The sequence below is a fragment of the Triturus cristatus genome, chromosome 6 (genome assembly GCF_964204655.1).
Source record: "Triturus cristatus chromosome 6, aTriCri1.1, whole genome shotgun sequence".
In the NCBI taxonomy this organism is placed as follows: Eukaryota; Metazoa; Chordata; class Amphibia; order Caudata; family Salamandridae; genus Triturus; species Triturus cristatus.
In genome coordinates this window covers 1844427507-1844447306 of record NC_140589.1, presented here as the reverse complement: position 1 = coordinate 1844447306, position 19800 = coordinate 1844427507, and positions in this window count along the sequence as shown.

The following is a 19800-nucleotide window of genomic DNA, read 5'->3' as shown; positions in this document are numbered from 1 at the left end:
CTTATTATGGCGTAGATATATCGACGACATAATCATCTTTTGGAAAGGGGATGAAGAGACATGCAGGACATTCTTCACATGGATTAATACCTTAAATCCATATCTACAATTTGTGGGCACATTGTCATACGAATCCATACCATTCCTTGACCTCCTGATATCCCTAAAAGAAGGTCGCCTGATGACTACCAACTACAAAAAGCCCACAGACAGGAATAGTCTTCTCCTATTCCCGAGTCACCACCCAAAATCCTTAAGAAACAATTTACCGGTGGGACAATTCCTCCGCCTACGCCGGAACTGTAACTCTATTATGGAATTTGAAAAAGAGGCAGACATATTAACGGAGAATTTGGAAATAAGAGAGTATCCTCAAAGAATTGTTAAACAGGCACGCAAAAGAGCCAGGAACACTCCTAGAGAAGCTCTATTAGAAATCAGAGAAAAAACCACCTCAGAAATTCTAACATGTGTGACATCCTTTACACCGAACTCCAACAAAATCCAAAGAATAATAAATAAACACCGGAAGATTCTTGAAACAGGGGAGTTCCTACCAGGACCCAAACCTCTCTTCGCCTTCAAGAGAACACAAAATCTGAGGGACATATTAGTCCACACTCGCCCTAAGAACATGATCAAGACGCAACCAAAACTATGGAATCTACCCCCGGTAGTTGGTCATTATCCATGCGGCTCGTGCACAGCATGCCCACAGACAAGTACCACAAAAGAACTTGATCTAGGACTCCCAAGACCCTGGAAGCAGTTACATCACACTAACTGCAACACTAAAAATTGCGTGTATATGATTACTTGTCCTTGTAGGTCACGATACATCGGCATGACAATGAGACCAGTCAAAATCCGAATTGGGGAACATAAGAGCACAATCCGGTGTAAGCGCACAGCTACGAGATTTCAAAGTCATTTCTTGGAAATGAACCATTCCCCCGAAGACTTACGATGGACCATCATCGAATCGAACCCCCATTGGTCAGCATCTACACTGTTTAGGCAGGAACAACGATGGGTGTTCAAACTGCGGAGTAATAAAGGGGGACTTAATGAAGACATTCCCTGGGTTGATTTATCCCGTTAGTTACATAACATAAGGTCACCCCACAACAGTACTCGACACCAACGGCTATGAGGTTACAGCATGCACAACCACCTCTTGAACTGACATGCTAGTTCTAATAAACATTAAGCGCAATTAACGAACTGCATTCTCCACCACTGTGCTCTAGCCGTAGTTAGTAATTAACGACTCTGAAAATCTGATACAGAGGACAGATTTCCTATAATAGCACTTGAGCACATGTCAATTTGTGACCATCTCCGAGCATTACACGTCCCCACGCCCCTTTTTTGGACGTTGACGTGCATATGGTAGTACCCTTCTCTCTCCTTCCCCCTCTTCCCCCCCCTTCTCTTCCCTAGTTACATCACAGCTCGATGATGTAGAATATACAATTAAAATAATTCTTAGTACCACCACATAGACACGTTACTGCTTTATTCTGTCTCTGAGGGATTTGAAATAGACCCTCCTAGCATCCGCCTGCCACAGCAGTTATCACATTTTACTTTTTCTCCCCACTCTGGCAGTGGGTCCGCTAACCATACCATCATGGCTGCGGTAGTTGGCCGTTTCATAGTCCTTTCTCTAACAATCCGGCCCTCGGGCGCTAAGAGACTACGTTTCCCGGCTCCGCCTCAATTTCCTTTCCAACCCCCACGCCTCGCGGCCCCCGCTTCGCGGTTGCCGCTCGCAGGCATAGACTATTTAAATCAGCAGCTGTGGGACAGATTCGGGTCCGTTGATCTTTGCCTGTGACCTGAGAGGACGCTTTGCAGCACACGAGGGGAAGCAGCGACGAGGCTATTCCTACGGGACTGCGAGGCCCAGGGTGCACACCTACAACTTTTCCTAGCACACCTGGCTCCTCTTCCCGTCTCCGCCTCAATTTCCTTTCCAACCCCCACGCCTCGCGGTCCCCGCTTCGCGGGAGCCGCTCGCAGGCATAGACTATTTAAATCAGCAGCTGTGGGACAGATTCGGGTCCGTTGATCTTTGCCTGTGACCTGAGAGGACGCCTTGCAGCACACGAGGGGAAGCAGCGACGAGGCTATTCCTACGGGACTGCGAGGCCCAGGGTGCACACCTACAACTTTTCCTAGCACACCTGGCTCCTCTTCCCGGCTCCGCCCCCTCTTCGATCCTCCATCTACTTCAAGGCTCACGCCCACACGCGCTAGCGGTACGCGCGCGGGACATAGCCCGGGGCGAAGACCGGGCAAAGAGCGGGCCGTTTGTTGCCGTTTGTTGCCGTTCGTGGACGGGACGGGCCACCCCTCTAAGACTGATTGTTGTTTGAGTACAACGGACACTCAACACCGCTATTCACGAACTGAGCTGGTAATTGACTACTTTTATTGTTCTGCCTTTTAATTGTTCAGTTTTACAAGTGACGGCAGACATTTTGAATAGTTTGTTTATCTTGGGTTGTAGAACATCGATATAGGCTACATTCCCCTGCTCTCCAACGAAGATGACATCACTAAGATCTGGCAGGAAGTTTGTTCAGGGCACCACCGGGGGTTGTGTTTCGGGGACCCTTGATAATTTTATTTCCAGAGCAACACGGGTCCTCGAACACGAAATCACACTAACTGAAAAAAGTCTGTCCCTTGAATTATCGGCCAAAAGATATTATGGCAGCCACTTCCCCAGTCAGCAGGCAATTTCCACCGGCTTCTGATTTATTACCAAGTAAGACGCCTGGGACGTCGATCATCCCACCGCCTAGCCCACTGGACGACACTCCTGATACCCCAACTATTTATGAAGCCTGTGGCTTTTCCACAGACCGTAGCGTCACTTCCCCTTTGCCTCCCTCTGATCAATCCTGCACTGCCATTCCGTCTCCGGTTAGCAAGTCTCAGCATAATAAAGGGCCAAGAAAGCGTGTGGGAGCACCTCTTAGGGGTAAACGTCCCAAAGTCCCCAAAAAATCCAAACATGCTAAACCATGTCCTGATCCTCCTTTGCATTCAACACACAGCCCCCCCCTCCACTGCAGGGTGTCAGCTCCCCCCCAATCCTCAGTCACTCTGCCTAATGCTAATCCTCCTCAGCTCTGCTCCCTTGAACTCCTGGAGCAGTCTCTCAAATCTCTTCTTCTACCCTTATATGAGAGAGTTAAGCAACTCTCTATTTCCTTAGGGAAATTAGAGACTATGGTGCTTACTAATACATCTTTACTGGAGAAATCAATAGTGCCTCCCGTCGTACCCAACATTTTATCCACCCGGCCCACCACTATCAAAACCGGGCCACTTCCCAATGATCCCACACCTTTGATTAGTGCCTCTTCCCTTCCATCTGCCCACAATGAACAAGTCATGGCAGTTTCCCACCCCTCTGCTAGCGCTGTCCCGTCTTCCCAATTAGCTAGTAATAATAGTAACCATGTAACTAGACAGCACTTGGCAGAGGGTGCGGGCTCATTTTCACAACTCCCCCATATCAATCTTACCCGTGAGTCCAAGCCCTACACAGTGGTACTGGTTGGTGTCCCAAGGCTCCCCGTGGACAAGTCTGAGTCGCACGATGAGCTGAAGAATAAAGTGACCCACTGGTTGAACTGCAATAGGCCCTTGCCTCCCAGAACAAGTGCTGAAATACTAATGGTACGTAGGGTGAGTTGGTTGGGCTCTGGGGTAAAGAAAGTTGAGGGCGATTGTGTACTTATCAATTTCCGAGATCCCAGGGCAGTGAGCCACATTTGCTCTCTTCCAAATTTTTCGAGTGCCACTGGTATCCAGACCGTTGACTTGTCCTATTTTTACCCCTGCATCTCTAGTGATACTTTGTGCCCCCAGTCAACTGGTTGGGAAAGGGTCTCCAGGGGATTTTGCCGCCCGCCCATTCTGGACTTTCAACTTCCCCTGCAGAACCATTATGCTCCCTTGAATTCCTTGGAGGGGATTGATTGACTGCCATTAACTCAGACGAATTCGGGGATCGCGAGTATGTTCTCTGTGATCCCCGCCCATCTTACTAGTCCAGGGCTGGGTAGCTGGGGCGGGACTGCGGGGCCACATCGGGGTTTGGGAGCATTACACTCTAACATTGTATGTGTTGATTCAAATGCGTTTCACATTAACTCTGCCCTCCCCCTCCCAGACTTGGATGGTCTGAACCCTATCCCGGCTATAAACCCAGTGACTCGCATTCCGTCCCTTCCCGAGACGATAACCCGCACTCTTGTCCCGCCTATTGCTAGCCCATCAATACCTTACTTTGATTCCTGCCAACTAGAGCTAGTATGTGGAGATGTCGATACCATCGCGGTCCGAGGCCCACTTCATGCTCCACAGCTGGCTGGTTCGCCTTGTTCTTCCCTCCTGAAAATGGCTTCTTGGAACATTGCGGGATTACGTAGTAAAATTGTAATGGAGGAATGGTCCGCCTGGGCATCCACCCATGATATTCTGGTTTTCCAGGAAACGTGGGCGGTGGACCCTATTTTCTTTTCTGGCTTTGTCAATTTTTATAAAGCGGCTATTGGTGGGGCAAGGGGTCGTCCTTCAGGCGGTCTCTGCATTTGGGTTAGACAAAGTTTAAAGTATAATATTACTGAGGTAAAAATCGATAGCCCCGACATATTGATCATTTTGTTACAACTCAAACATGAATCAGACGTATTGATCATCAATGTATATAACAGGGGACTCCCAGGAGGTAAAGGTTCTAACACTTTTTGGCAACTAGATGGGTTCCTGGAAACTGTTAATCCATGTACTAATGTGGTAATAGTGGGGGATTTTAATTGCTGTTTTGAGCCCTTGCTCTTTGCATGGGATTCATTAACAATGGAAGTGGATGCAACGATGAATATCCCTCCCCTCGACCTCCCGCCCATCAAGAAGTGGTCTGAATCAGCTATCCAGTGGATGTCTCTGTGTATGGAGCGAGGCTTTAGGGCAGCGAATGGCCGTACTCCATCGGACAAGTCTGGTAAGGTCACTTTTTCTGATGGTCGACGCAGTAGTAGAATCGACTACGCCTTGATTAAAGTCGAGTTCTGGCCTACATTAAGTGACATGGTGATCCAGGACATGCCCGTAAGTGACCACAACCCCCTAGTTTTAAACTTTTTGTCCTGCATTGACCGCAGAAATAATCCATCTGAGATTGTCACAGCCGACGCCCTACTAACCAACAATACACGGAGAGTGCGCTGGGAAAAGGTAGCTCTGGACAGCGCCACACTAACAACGATCAGTTCTAAAGTTTCGTGTGCGGTAGCAGACCTCCAGACTCTTCAGAGTAGAGAGGATGATGTTGGTGAGTCCTCATTCATCCATGACACCCTATTCCTAGACCTTAAGTCTCTGTTTACCAAACCCTGTACGGCCAAGAGACCTCATACTCCCAAGACCAACTCATGGTATAACAAAGCCTGTCGCGAGTCCTACAGCAAATTGAAGTTCGCCATTAAATCTAAAAACCCGGCGACTATCAGACTTGCAAGGAAAAATTATAGCTTAGTTAAAATCAAGGCTAAAAAAGAATGGGATAATGATCATTGGAATGATCTCTTGGATGCCAGCTATCATAAAAATCTGACCCTGTTCTGGCACATTGTGAAATGGGGCAATACTCTATGTTTGCAGACCCCCACCAACCGCGTACCCCCCGACACTTGGGTCCCTCACTTCGAACGGCAGTTTTCGGATTTGACTTCGAATGAGGTGACCGTTCCCATATTATCTCAGACCATGTACCCCCTATTGAACCTCAAATTTGACTGCAAAGAAGTAGAGTTGGCCTTATCTAGGGTTCCAAGTGGAAAGGCTCCGGGTATAGACTGCGTCCCCGCAGACCTGTTCAAATCAGACCGTGCAAATTGGGTACCCTACATCGCTCTTCTGGCCACTGCAATAGCAAAGGGGGCCGGCATCCCTGAATCGTGGAGGGGCGCGGAGATCTTGCCGATCTTCAAGAAGGGCGATCGTTCTTCCCCGGGGAACTATCGCCCAATTAGCTTAATTGACTCTGTTAAAAAAATTATAGCAAGGATGATCCTGGCTAGAATAGAGTCATGGATAGAACAGGAGAATATTATCTCGCCCCTCCAGGCTGGTTTCAGACCCTGTACTAGTACCATCGATCAGGCGTTTAAGTTTCAATTGATCATCTGGAAAACAGTTTGTCTGCGGTGGTTCTTTGTATGCCGCCTTTGTTGACCTTCGGTCGGCATTCGACCTGGTTAACAGGTCCAAACTTTGGGCGGTCCTAGCAGAGTTAGGGATGCCCGCCGATCTTCTGCACATTGTAATCAGGCTGCACGAAAAAAAAATCGCCATAGTTCGTTGGGGGAAGCAAGGACAGGTCACCGACAGATTTAACATCAATAGGGGTATCAGGCAAGGGTGCGTCCTTGCACCAACTCTGTTCTTGTTATTTATTAACAGTGTTGTGAAGTACTTCTTATCTACTCCTACAGACGCCCCTTCGTTGGGAGGTATAAAAATCCCACTCCTTATGTTTGCTGATGACACCTTGCTTTTATCACAGACTATGTCCGGCTTACAGACGGCTTTGAATGTTTTCTCCAACTTCTGTTCTGACTTCGACCTGTCAGTGAACGTATCAAAAACGAAGTATATGGTTTTCAACAAAGGGAAAGGCACGAAAGGTCAAGTAACTATGAATGATGACATACTTGAACGTACTCAAGTGATGATCTACTTGGGGATCGTTCTTGAAAACAAATTGAGTTGGAAGCCACAAATAGATGTTCTTTCTCTCAAATTTGCCCAACTTTCGGGGTGTCTAGTCAAAGAACACAAACAATCCCAGACGAAAACAATACGTCCTGTTATTAAAATTTATAATGCTAGGATCAATTCAGCAATTCTTTATGGTGCTGAACTCTGGGGTTTTTCTGATCTTTCCCCACTGGTTAAAGCTCAACATAAATTTCTAAGGCTACTAACGGGCCTCCCTAGCTCGACACCTGTGAAACCGCTTATGCTGGATCTTGGCTGTCACTCCTTTGATGACATTGCCAGGTTCAAACCACTGTCCTTTTGGAGGAGATTATGGACAGTTCCGGAACTAGAGCCCTACGCCAAGGCATTCCTGGACGTCCGTTCCATCCTGGGCGCAGGAAATATCTTGTGGTTTAAGCAAGTTAGTTCACACCTAGAATCAATGGGCCTGGGAGCTCTCTGGACTGATCCAGTTTCCAACTCCTTCCCCCCCAAAAAAGTCTTTAAAAGTCTTTATTGGACTATGGTTTGCCAAAAACATCAAACCCGAGTTCCAGCAGAGTCTCTGTCAGGCAGGTTTCTTGTGCAGAAAAACGCCCCATGTCTAGAAGCTTACTGGGATATCATTACAAAGCCCAGCGACAGGAAGCTTTACCACCAATTGAGGGTTGGTACCCTACCCACCAATTCTTTCACTAAAAATTGGAAGGGTGCGACTGGCGATTCCTGCCGCTGGTGCTTAGATTGTGCTGAAACTGTGGGCCATATATTTTTTGTTTGTCCAGCATACGCCACTCCCCGGGCCAAATGGCTCAAACCCATCTGTCAAACCCTGGGTACCAGACAGGGGCTTGAGGCCCTTAACATCCTAAGATTCAACACGGGAGAATGTATTGTAGTAGCAGTTGCCAAATTCTTGGGGTGGGTTTGGTTTATTAGAAACAGGAGGCAATAGCCAGTTGACCCGTGCTTATTTATGTTTTTACTTCCTCTGTGTTCTGTATGTATTTTTATCCTTCATACTGTACAAAACGCTTATTTTGTAAATGTCTTTTTATGATAATTATGATCGATAATAAAGACTAATAAACGAAACGACTACGTCATCGCCCGGGGCCTTGGACATATCCCGTCTACACTACTTAATCAGACCGTAGTTTCTCTATCCTTGTTACCGGCTGTGCAGCGGCACGGGTAGGTCTCCCCGCATCGTAAGGCGACTTTTGCAGTGAGTATTATTACCACCAGTTCGGACCGTTGGAGCTTCCTCTAAACAGGTATTTTTGATCGTTTTCCTGTTTTTTACCGATACCTTGTGTTCACTCTGCCCTGCCACAGCCTTACTCCGCGGCATACGCTGACGGAGCCCATCATCGACAAGGAGAGGGTAGGCACTCGGTGACGTTATGTATATATTTTTGTTATTATTGAATTTCTGTTGCCATCTTATTATCCCACCTTGTCTACCTGTTAAGAGCACCAATTTTTTCACTGAGGCCGCTCACATACTCACGGTTGCGCCGCAGTCCTTACAGACAGCTAGGCTGCATATCGCTGAGACGTTACATAGAGCTCCGCCCCACTACAGTAAAACGAGGCCATAGTATTTATGCACGCCATTGTCCCTGTCTATGCGCTACAGTCACTTTAGATCACCGAATCCATTCGCCAGGCACTTCGAGGTGATTAAGAATCATGTCACCCCCCACGGTGGGCACCTTTGAACCTTTTGTCCACCGCTACACCTCTGGCCTGCATCTTTGAACCCTGGGTCTCCCATTAGGTACGACCACATGTGTGTATTATGATGACTAAGGATGGAACCTACCTCCACCACCGCGGGTTTCACCTTCATGCTGCATACTACTCTAGCATCAAATTTTTTTTTGCATGAACACAATGACATTACCTTGGTTGTTGTACATTTCATGCACCAGGCACCTAAGCACACCCCGTGCACCAGTGTCCTCCTTTGAGCCACATATGTATCATAAGAACCTTGATATGTTACTGGTTCTCTCCTCCTCTTTCCCCCCCCCCCTCCCCCTCCCCCCTTCCCCCCCCCCCCTCTCCCCCCTTCCCCCCCCCCCCTTTTTTCTCCTTTATGTCTCCCTTTAGGCTGTGAACAGGATTGACGTATAAAAACGGATTCTGGACATTTATAGTCAAGCAAACCTGACCCAGGTAACATATAGGATTACGGGCTGTCTTTTCCCGAACCCTATTTTATCCATTCCGTGGTCCTGACGAAGCGCTCCTGGATCCAATAGGGACCATCTCACAGCGCGAAACATGTAGACCTTTTTCACATTCACTTTTTGTTACTACACAACACGGGTTGAGAGAAGTGGGACTCTATTTGGTCTTGTTTCCCCTGTCATAGCAGCACTACCGTGCATCTCCATCCCCGTGATTTTTTTAGTCTGTACCAGGGACCTTTTTGATTAAATAATTTTAGGTCCCTGTCTCATTTTAAACGTGCACTCACCAGCACTTCCCTACCCACACACCCTCATTCACAAATGCGGCAACTCCTTAAAAGAACTCCGCCAGAGAGCCCCTAACCAAGGGCCGTGAGGGACTGCAGCGCCACCCCCACGAGGAGCAACCTTGCCCAATCATGATGCTATACATCCGCAAGGGTGTGTGAGGGCACTAGATACCACATTAAGGAGTACCTTTTCCTTACTCAGCACACTCACTTGATCCTTGGAGACACTCCCCGCTATTTACAGCTTATCTGTTGGCTGTAATCTCCCCCTCCACTCTGTAGGAACTGTAACCATCCGTTGGAATTAGGCGCAACATGATCGCCTCGACCAGCGCGGCCCTTAACACCTTGTGTGTGCTGGCTAAGGCCTCCTCCTGTTTGTGGGACTTGGCGGAGTCTCTGGGATCTGCAGCGTCCCAGGAGTCTCGTGCTGGGCCGGGCCATGGCTTCCTCAGTCGCTCTCCGTCGCCATGCTTGGCTTCGGGATAGAGTATTCCCTGAGAATATTCGGGAGCGACTCATCGACCTGCCGTTTGATGGCAGCCTGTTGTTCCATGCCCCGGCTGACTCCGCCATCCAAAGGCTCTTGGCGGGGCTCCGTCCTCCTCCTCCTCCTCCGCCTTATCCTCCTCCTCCGTCCCCTCCTCAGTGACTTCTGAGTTGGGTTGATTCTGGGCCTTCTTAGGTTGGTTGTTCTGGCTGTGGAATGCGTTTTCTGGCCGTTTACGTCCTTCCTTGGGACTTTGGCATTGTTGGCTGCTGGACGGCCCTTGTGTTGATTGTGTGTGCTGCAGGAGTTGTTGCGCGGACTTGGCCTTGAGATTGGGCCTTCTGCTTTGCTTGGGCTGCTTGTCACGCCTTCAGCGGGGGTGTTTTTTCCCCCGTGGCTCTTTGTTTTTTTCCTCTGCTGCGGAAGTTCTTCCAAAGAGGGTTCCGATATCTTGGGACTTAACGTACCCTATGTGGGGTAGTGGTAGCTGTCATATAGCTTGCGCTCTGCTAGAGGGTTCTGGTCGCCTTCAGGTGCCTGTTCTCCATGGCGTTTAGGTAGGTTGCTTTGCTTCCTGAGGTCGTGTGTGCGGCCACTCGTAGTGGTGTGCCCGGGCATCTCCTCCTCTCCCTGCTCCTGTCCTGGGGTCTGGGAGTGGGGTGCTTCGGCCTCTCGGTCCTTGCCCTTGGTTCCTCTGCTGTGAGTGTACAAGCCTCTTCAGCCTTCTTTCCCTCTTACATCCCCTTGGGGTCGGTGGGGTTCTGCTTGTGGGGGTTCCCTTGGCCTGGCAGGGGCGAGGTTCTACCTGGTCCACAGATCTGGTCCCCTGTGGGGCCCTCTGATCTGCATAGGCTGGTGGGGTCCTTTCGCAGACCCTCCTTCCCAGGGGGTATGGCCAGGGTATCTATTCTACATGAAGGAATCTGCGGCTAGTAGTCTAGCAGATGTACGAGTTACTTACCTTCGGTAACAATGTATCTGGTAGAGACGATTCTAGCCGCAGATTCCTTCACGGCCCGCCCTTCCTCCCCTATTCTGCGGGGACCCTGGGGTTGGTCTTCAGTACTCGCCTCCCGGTGGGGGGCTGTGTCGCCTGCGAGTGCCTTTCCTTGTTCTTGACGGGTGGCTCTGTCTGGGGGCGGTTCATTCCTCCTTTGGTTCTTTAGAGGATGGGGTTCCGGTGCCCTGCTGCTCTGGCTACTCCGGGTTTGGGGGGGTGAGGGGGGTGGGGGATTGCTTTCTATCCCTGTCCTCCCTCCCTTCCTTCCATTGTTATCCTCTGCTTAAGGGTCATCTGGCCTTGTCTTTCCCTTGTGGGTGTTTGCCCTCTAGGTTGGGGTGACTTGGAAGTTTGTTGTGCCTGTCTGTCTTGGGACTGGTCCCATTCCTTGCTCAGGATGGGGGGGGTTACTACATGTGTCATGACTTTTACGCATGTTCTTTGCCTCCGGGGCACAGGGATGGGAGGTTGTCTGTGTGCTGGCAGGGTGACTGCGCAGGTTTCTGCTTCTTCTTTCTTCTTTCCCTGCCCTTGGGTTCTGCGGTGTTGGCACTACTCTGGTGGTGTTGTTAGTCACCGTTTCTTTCCAATTTTTCTGCTCTTCGCACACTGTTCCCATGCTTCCACAGTTTTTCATCTGGTGGTTCCGCGTTGTGGTGCGGAAAAGTTCTCCGAAGAAAACTGACGTAGGCGCACCTTATGTGACCTCGCTGACGTAATGTACGCGGAGTCGCGTGATGTCACCCGCCCCCGGCGCGCAGGGATGCTGTGGCAAAAAGGTTTCCGGATCCAGTCTCACGCCTGGGGATAATTCTACGTGAAGGAATCTGCGGCTAGAATCGTCTCTACCAGATACATCGTTACCGAAGAAAAGTAACTCGTACAATAATGCCGAAAGCACCGCAGACACAATGGAATACTTCCAGCGGCACTGACCATAGGGTGGGCAATCTACCTCTGCATTGGCAAGAGGAGTTTTCCCAGTAGCGATCTGTAGAGCTGCTACATGGGCATCTCTGCACATCTGCCAAACATTGCTGTGTAGATACAGATATTGGGTGCGACGGGCATTTATGCCCGTTCAGTCCTACAAGACCGATTGGTCTAAACCATTCTCCAAGTCCCTCTTCAAAGTACTTTATGGCTTGGGAAGCTGTTCATAAGTGGCGGCCTCTGCAAGTTAAAGTATCTATGAGAAGAAAGTTACTTCCTTTCGGCAACAATCTGTCTGGTGGATACTCTACCTACCTACAGAAGTCGCACCTCCTCCCATGAAGGTTATTTACTATTTTGACAATTGTAAATACTTTTCATGTGTTGTCTTCTCATTAGTATATGTAATAAAGGTGCATATTTATTTATAAATTTCTCATTCTTCTGCCTTGTTGGAGTGGAAAAAAGAAAGTGATACTGTCATTGGTACCCTAGTTGTGCGCCTTTTAAATCCAGTGACGTCACTAGGTGTGAAGATGCTGAGCAGGGGACCTCTGCTTACGTGGATGAGGTATTCCATGTGAGTTTCCGTTCCAGACTGGCAACAGGGGATGTTCACAAGGTGGGGAATCTGTAGGTAGATAAGAGTACCCACTAGAAGGATAGTTACTGAAGTGAAGTTACTTTTTCTTTTGATTTTTATCTACTTTTATGGCACATCACTCTTTTTAAATCTCTGTACTGACTTTTTTTCTCCTCTTCATTCGAGTGTCTGCCTAGTGCTTAAACGACAGACTTTGCTGATGCAGACTAGCTTATTAATTGAGTTGAGTTGACATATCAGCATAGAGTAGTTTCTATGACCATCTTTTTCTACAACTTGTATGCCTACTGAGTAATTTCCATGCTGTGCCTCAAGGTCACCATAATGGAGTTCTAGGTTCGCCAATAAGCACAACTTTTGCACTTAAGAGCCTAAACCTTTGCAAGGAATATCTTACGAGGAAAAGGTGTTTGGGAAAAGCTGATTCTTTTTTTTTTTTAAAGTACTTTACTTATCTTTTGGAGTTCTCCATGTTGCCTTCTCTGTCCCATAGTTCTGGAGGAAGAGGCACAGTTGGACTATATAATTCCCATTCCAGGATGGTAGCCACAACAGAGTTTGCTTCCCAGTCCAAGATGGCTACTGTAATGACTTTAGCTGTTTCCTGGACTCTTCCATGACCCATAGTTCAAGGGAGAGTTGTAGCTGGACTGTATCATTGTCCCCAATCCAAGATGATCGGCATAGTGGCTTCTAGTGCTGCTTCTTAGTCTATGATGGTTTCTGTACTACCTGTGATGTCTCTTCCAGTTTTAGTTAGTTAATTTTAAAAAAAAACTGCTTAATTCAGGGGACGGTGCACTACAGGTTATAGTATTTTTCGTCGTGGCCTTCACCTCTTGCTCTAAATTCTGTCCCCCTGGAATTCTCTTGGACTCTAGACTCTCCTGCAAACCTCATGATTTGGGGTTCTTCGCTGCTCAGTCCGGGGTTGCTTAACGTCCTGATTATCTTCACATCAACTCCTGTTCTTGTTCTCCAGACGTCTTCTGCCATTTACCTCTGGAGGTGATTTCTTTCACGGGTTTTCCTCCTTGCAACCTTTCTTGAGTATCTGCTACAGTGAGGAATCATGCTAGTGTCAGGCAGAAGCGAAGTCAAGAAAGAAGTCTTGGTTTAGTCTTGAACATGACAGTCCCAAGGGTTCTCAGCCATTTAGAAGTCAACTTTACATTTCAGACTTTTGCTGGGCAATTCATCACTGTAGTCGGCATTGGAGGGAGTGAGGTCCAGCGGGAAGTCCTGACAAGTAGACTTCCTGTAATATATTCTTCAGCAATTGGGCCATTGCTCGTGTGCTCGATAGAGTGGGTGAGCCATGGTTGCCAGGAGAGCGCTGCTGTGAATTTAGCCATGTGTTGTGCTGCACTGATCAGGCCGGAGCCCTGCGTGGTAGTGAGTCGGTGACCCCATATGCCAGGAGGTGCAGCGGCGAGAAGGCTATTGTGCGTAAACGGGCCATATCTCAGCACGGTAGCGAGGCAGGACCCCGTATGCCAGGAGGGTCCACCGTGGAAAATATCAAAGTGCTGATCGGTCCAGAACCTGTGGGCTGTGAGATACGGTGACCCCGTATGCCAAAGGTCAATAAAAGCACCAAGAACTGCAACTTGTTCTACACCACCAGAGAAATGAGGACATCATGGGAGTACCTATGCACTGTCACCTAGGTGAGGGAACTAGGACCGGATCGTCATTACCACCCCCCATCAGGAGCCGAAGAACCCTTACCTCCACAGGAGGAGCCGGAAAAAGCCTCTGATCGCTTCAGGAGCGCGATTGAAAGTGAGAAACTCAGCACTTGCTGAGTGAAGCCACCTGGGCAGCATGTGGCTGACTTACCTGAACTTGACTGCAGCGAGCAATTGCGGACAGGGCACACTCAAACTCCAGGTTCTTCACACCTTCCCGTGCAGGTAAGACTGCTTTCAGGCCTGTCTGCGCTGGGGCAACTTGCTACTAGTAGCACTGCGGCTCTTGAACATGTTTGACATGGAGTCAAAGTGGACTCTTGAGACTCGGACTGCTAGTGGGACATACCCTGGATGTTACCAACAGCAATTGGGGAATAACCACTACTGTTTGCAGAGAGGGAGTGGGACAGTGAATCTCCATAGAAACACTGGCCGCAACCTCAAGGGGGATTGCGTACACTTGTAGAAAGTGCACTTTTTGTATGGTCATCCCTACACTTTTTCCCCCATAATGCTGATCGTTGTGACTTTGAAAGTGCACTGGAGCCTGCTATCCAGGTGCCAATGCTCTCTCCCTAAAATATGATACATGTGAATTGTAACTCCAATTGGCAAGGACTAAAAACCCCCTATAAGTCCCTGGTAAGTGGTACCATTGGTGGCATGGGCATTAAAGAGGTCACCAGGGCCGGCAGCACTGATTGTGCCACCCTGAGTGACCCAACTAAAGGGATGATGTTATGTTAAATATTGCTAATAAAGCGCACATACACCAGATTGGTTTCATGGCGCTGCTCTAAGAAGTGCTGAGTCCTGGGATTTTACTCAAATACCTGTCTAAACAGCCATGTCTTAAGGAGCCTCCTAAAGCTCAAAAGGTCTGTGCAGGATCTGATTTCGAGAAGCAGGGAGTTCCAGTATCTGGGGCCTAATACGGCGAACCTCGTTCCACCGAAGCGCTTCAATTTGAAGGAGGTAGATAAGAGATGCATGTGGGCAGATTGCGCGTAGGATTGTGCCTTTGAATGACTTTGTGGACGCTTCACTCGTCTCCCCGGATTAATTCCCCTAATAGTCCTACGTATTACTCTAGGACTCATATTCATTACTGAGTACGAAAATACTCCCGCTGCCGATCTACTTTACGGACAGCATTACCACAGCGCTAAGTTACCGCCGCGTAGCCCCTGTGGACGCCTTTACTCGTCTCCCCGGATTAATTCCTTTAGCAGTCCTATGTATCGCGCTGTGACTCATAGGCATTCCTGAGCCACGGTACCAAATAACCGCTGCCGCCGATCTACTTCACGGACAGCACTATTACAGCGTCAAGCCATGATGTTCTATAGATAATTCCCTCTCTTAGCAATCAACGATACCGATCGCTGTTAACTACCTCTGTGATTGACTCCCCATGTTGCTATCACCATACGGGATAGACTCGCCTCATGCCACTACCATAGAAAAATTTGTAACCATTGTCCTGATGATGACCTTAACTCGATATGGTCGAAACGCCGTCGACATTACAGCGTAACCTATGGCTACCACGGGATCGTTTCTGAAAGTAACAAGACACAAATTATTTTTGTATTAACTTGATTCACATCGTTTGATCCCTAATTATTGTTTGTTCTTATTGTCCTTCGCCGTCTCACGCTGTCTTTATATCACTTGTGTCACTGCACTTATCACTCACACCAAGCACGGTCGGTGCACAATTGGTTGTTTTGGTTACTCTAATCCAATTGTAATGTAGTGCTGTTATAACTACTTGCTAAATAACCTTTACCCCTAATCTTGGTCTCCAGTTTCCCTCCTTTAGTGACTTATGCACCTATTATAACAGTCTTTTTAATGATTACTGGTTGAGACATTGTTTTTGTTATTTTGAATGAGACTGTCAACAAATTTAGGGCTTCTGACACTCAGGATTTAAAGATGATACATCCCACCTTGAAGGTGCATCTCTGGGCTATAGGCAACCAGTGTAACTTCCTCATGAGGGGCGTGACATGTTGGCGCTTGTTTTGCTGAAAAATCAGTCTTGCTGCCTGGTTCTGGACCAATTGTAGTTGGTTAATTAGGTAGGCTGGAATGCCAAAGTATAGAGAATTGGCATAGTCTATGTGGGATATTACCATAGCTAAGACTACCTGTATTTTGGCTTCCTGTGTGAGGAATCTACTGATTTTTCTTAACTGGAAGAAACACGTTGAAATCACAGAGCCAATTTGGGTCTTCACTGTAAGATCGCTGTTAATTGTTACCCCCAAGGTTTTGGCAGAATAGGACGGGTGGGAGGCTGTCCTAGTTCCTTTGGCCAAAAGAGAGGACTCCACGGGTTCAGTGATCCCCCTGTTAGGATCACTTTGGTCTTATCTGGATTGAGTTTTAAGTCATTGCTATTCATCCAATCACGGATGAGTAGCATAGTAGTCTGAAGTGGATGGATGCAGGGGAGTTGCTGATGGAAAACATGAGTTGAAAGTCGTCCGCATAGTTAAAGGTGCGCACTTTCCTTTCCTTCAGGACATGGATAAGAGGGAGGAGGTATAGATTAAACAGATGGGGGGGAAGTGAGGAGCCCTGAGAGACACCACAAGTGGTACTCATCTTGGGGGCTGTGAACTGTCCTATGCGGACTGCTGGAGATCGATTTCCCAGAAAGAAGCGGATCCATTCAAGTGCTGAGCCTTGGATTCCTGCACTTCTTACACGATTGGCCAGTATGTCGTGGTCGACCGTGTCGAATGCTGCAAAGAGATCCAGCAGCACCAGAGAGATCCAGCAGCACCAGAGCCTGCGGAGAGCTCCTGTCAGCCTCTTTCCGAAGGGTGTCCAGTACTGTTAGTATGACTGACTCTGCGGAATGTGCTGGACGAAACCCTGCTTGATGGGTGTCCAGATATTCAGACTGTTCCAGAAAGGCAGATAGACATGTGGCCACATGGGCTTCAAGTACCTTGGCCAGATAAGGCAACAAGGAGATAGGGCGGTAATTCATCAGAGTTGTAGGGTCGGCCCCTGGCTTCTTCAGGAGGGGAAGGACAATGGCCTGGAATGGAACATATGGGGATACTAGCCTTAATTTTGTTAATAAAAAAAATGTTCAGAGTCGCATAAGCTTTGTGAAGGCGTGGTTTTTGAAGTCACCCTGTCGGAATGGGATAGTTCATTAACTATCAAAAATATTTCTTTGGACCGGTTTGTGGAGGTCACAATTTTGGTGGAGAAGCATGTGGCTTTTGTGTCCAGGATAGTTTTTTTGTCGTTTTTTTGTGCAGCTAAATAGACGCTTTTATCCTCAGGTATTTACTTCTCCACCTTCTTTCGGATTGTCGAAGGGCTAGTTTTAAGGTTTTTAAGTCGGACGAAAACCATCTCTGTGCCTCGTGACGTCGGGCTTGATGTATTTTCCAAAGGGGTGCATGTTTGTAACTGGCTGCTAGTAACCAAGCTGATAGGATTGGGCAGGCGGGACTGTGTTGGTCAATATCTTAAGGAATTGACTTTTATTGGTATTGTTCCAGCTCCTCGCTACCCTACCATCAGAAGCGAGAGTTTCGGCCCCCGTGAGATTTTTGATAATAAATTTAATCAGCTGATGGTCGGACCATGGGCAAGGGACAACCACCCGGTTAGACATAGTAATGTTGGCTGTCCATACCTGGTTGAGTGTGTGCCCTTTAATATGTGTAGCGACCGTCACCTGTTGATTAAGATTTAGCCCTGTGAGTAAGTCAGTAAATTCAGCAGAGTGAGGACTGCCCAATAATTAAAATCACCGATCAATAAAATTTTTGCGTGATGTTATTAGGTGGGCTACCTGTTCGCCTAGAGATTGTGGGAACAGTGGCATATTCTGCGGGGGCCTATAGAGTAAAACACAAACCATGGGGGTAGCGTCAGATTCTAATTTGATCACAATATTGTCTACTGACGGTAGATCAAGAGGAGTTAGTGCCGTGAATTTCAAGTTGTAGCGTATTATGGCTGCTACTCCTCCCCCCACCTTCCCCTGAGGGCGGTTGGCTTGAAGGATATAGTAGTCAATAGGTAGTGCAGCTAGGATGTCAGGGGAGGAATCCTGTGATAACCAGGTTTCTGTTAACAGAAGGATGACCGGTTGTTCAGACACCAGTAATAGGTGTATGTCCAATTTGTGTTTAACCATGGAGCGGGTATTAAGGTAAATGACAGATAACACCCGACTGTTGTTTCTGTTCTGAGTTTGGGTGCGACCTGCTGGGTGTGAGAGTTCAGGGAAGGAGGTTCTCATTTCCATGATCCCATTCTTGGCCAGTGTGAGGATTAAGTACAAATTTCTCCGAGTGGAGCAGATTCAATTCAGCTGATGAATAAGTTATGAATTGGGCATAGTGACTGGCCGCGTACGGGCACAGGCGGGCTTGCCTTTGGCGCTGCTACCGGCATTTTAATGGCCGTATTTAGCCTTGGCTCCTCCCCAGTGATTGGCGCCCGAGTGGGCGTGACACCAGAAAGTGAGCAGGGCCGAAATTCAAGGCGAGTGGAGCAGCTAGCGCGGTGAGTTTCCGAGTATGAACAATTTAATTCAATACAGTACAATTTTAGAAGGCAATTTTAAAAGCATAAAAAACAGTTTTTAAAAAAAAGATCACAGATTCAGTCCGCCGGGCAGCAGCACTCATCTTAGAGTGATGATAGCAGGCCTGCCACTGCAGGAACAGTGCAGGCTGCTCCAACTTGCCTTTGTCCTGGCCATGTGCAGCACGGTCACAGTACTACTTTTAATGTCAGTCACCCCTATGGTAGGCCTCCTGAGCCCAGGAGGCAGGGTGCATTATATTAAAGATGCGGATATACATGTGCAAGCTTATATGCCCCTAAACATTTCAGTGAGTGTATTAAACCCTTGATTTATATAGCAAAACAAAAGTGTTTGAACGGATTCTGAAAAAGAATAGTGTCTTCAATATAAAATCTGGATGTATTTTTTTTTTTTTATTATCCAAACATTTGTTGAGAAACTATGGGGCTCGTTTATGAGCTTTGTGACGCAGTGCAGCACAGCAAGTCACCTTTCTGCGCTGCGTGACAGGGAAAGGACAGAAATGCAATGTATTTAATAGAATATGATGCCTATCTGTCCTTTCCCATGTTCTGGCTCACAATGTGATGCCTAGAGCTAACGCAGGCAACCTTGAACCTTGGTGCAGGGGTGCCTGCGTTGAATGCAGGCTTTTTTGTGCAGGAAGGAAAACCTTCCTGCACAAAAACAATCCTGGGAGGCATATTTCTCTTTCTATGTGTGGTGCAGAATGCAGCACACATTGAAAGAGGAAGAAACAAGATATTTCTCCTTGTTATGCCTCCCCTAGGAAGGTGTAAGATTTTGGCACACCCACAGGCTTACAAGTGCTTGTAAATCTGTGGATGCATCAAAATCCATGAGAGTTGGGTGGAACACCCACACAAGGCTCATGGAACGCCATACCGGAGAAGAGTAATGTAATGCAATGCAACAATTTGCCCCGTGCTGAGTTGTTACTCCAGATATTTGGAGCCACACAAAGTGGCTTTGCATGGCTTCAAAAAAATCCTTAAGGTTTGCATCGCTCTTGCACCACACTGCATGGTGCAAGAGCGACAAACTGTCTGATAAATAGGCCCCCTAGCTTATAGTCCCAAGTTAAGTTTTTGGTTTGCTTGAAACTGACAGCATATATTGTCATGTCAATAATTCTTTTGCAGCCAACACGTGTTTCACCCCTTTTTAAATTGGCATGCAAGCCTGGGGCTTTATCAAGGCTGAGAAAA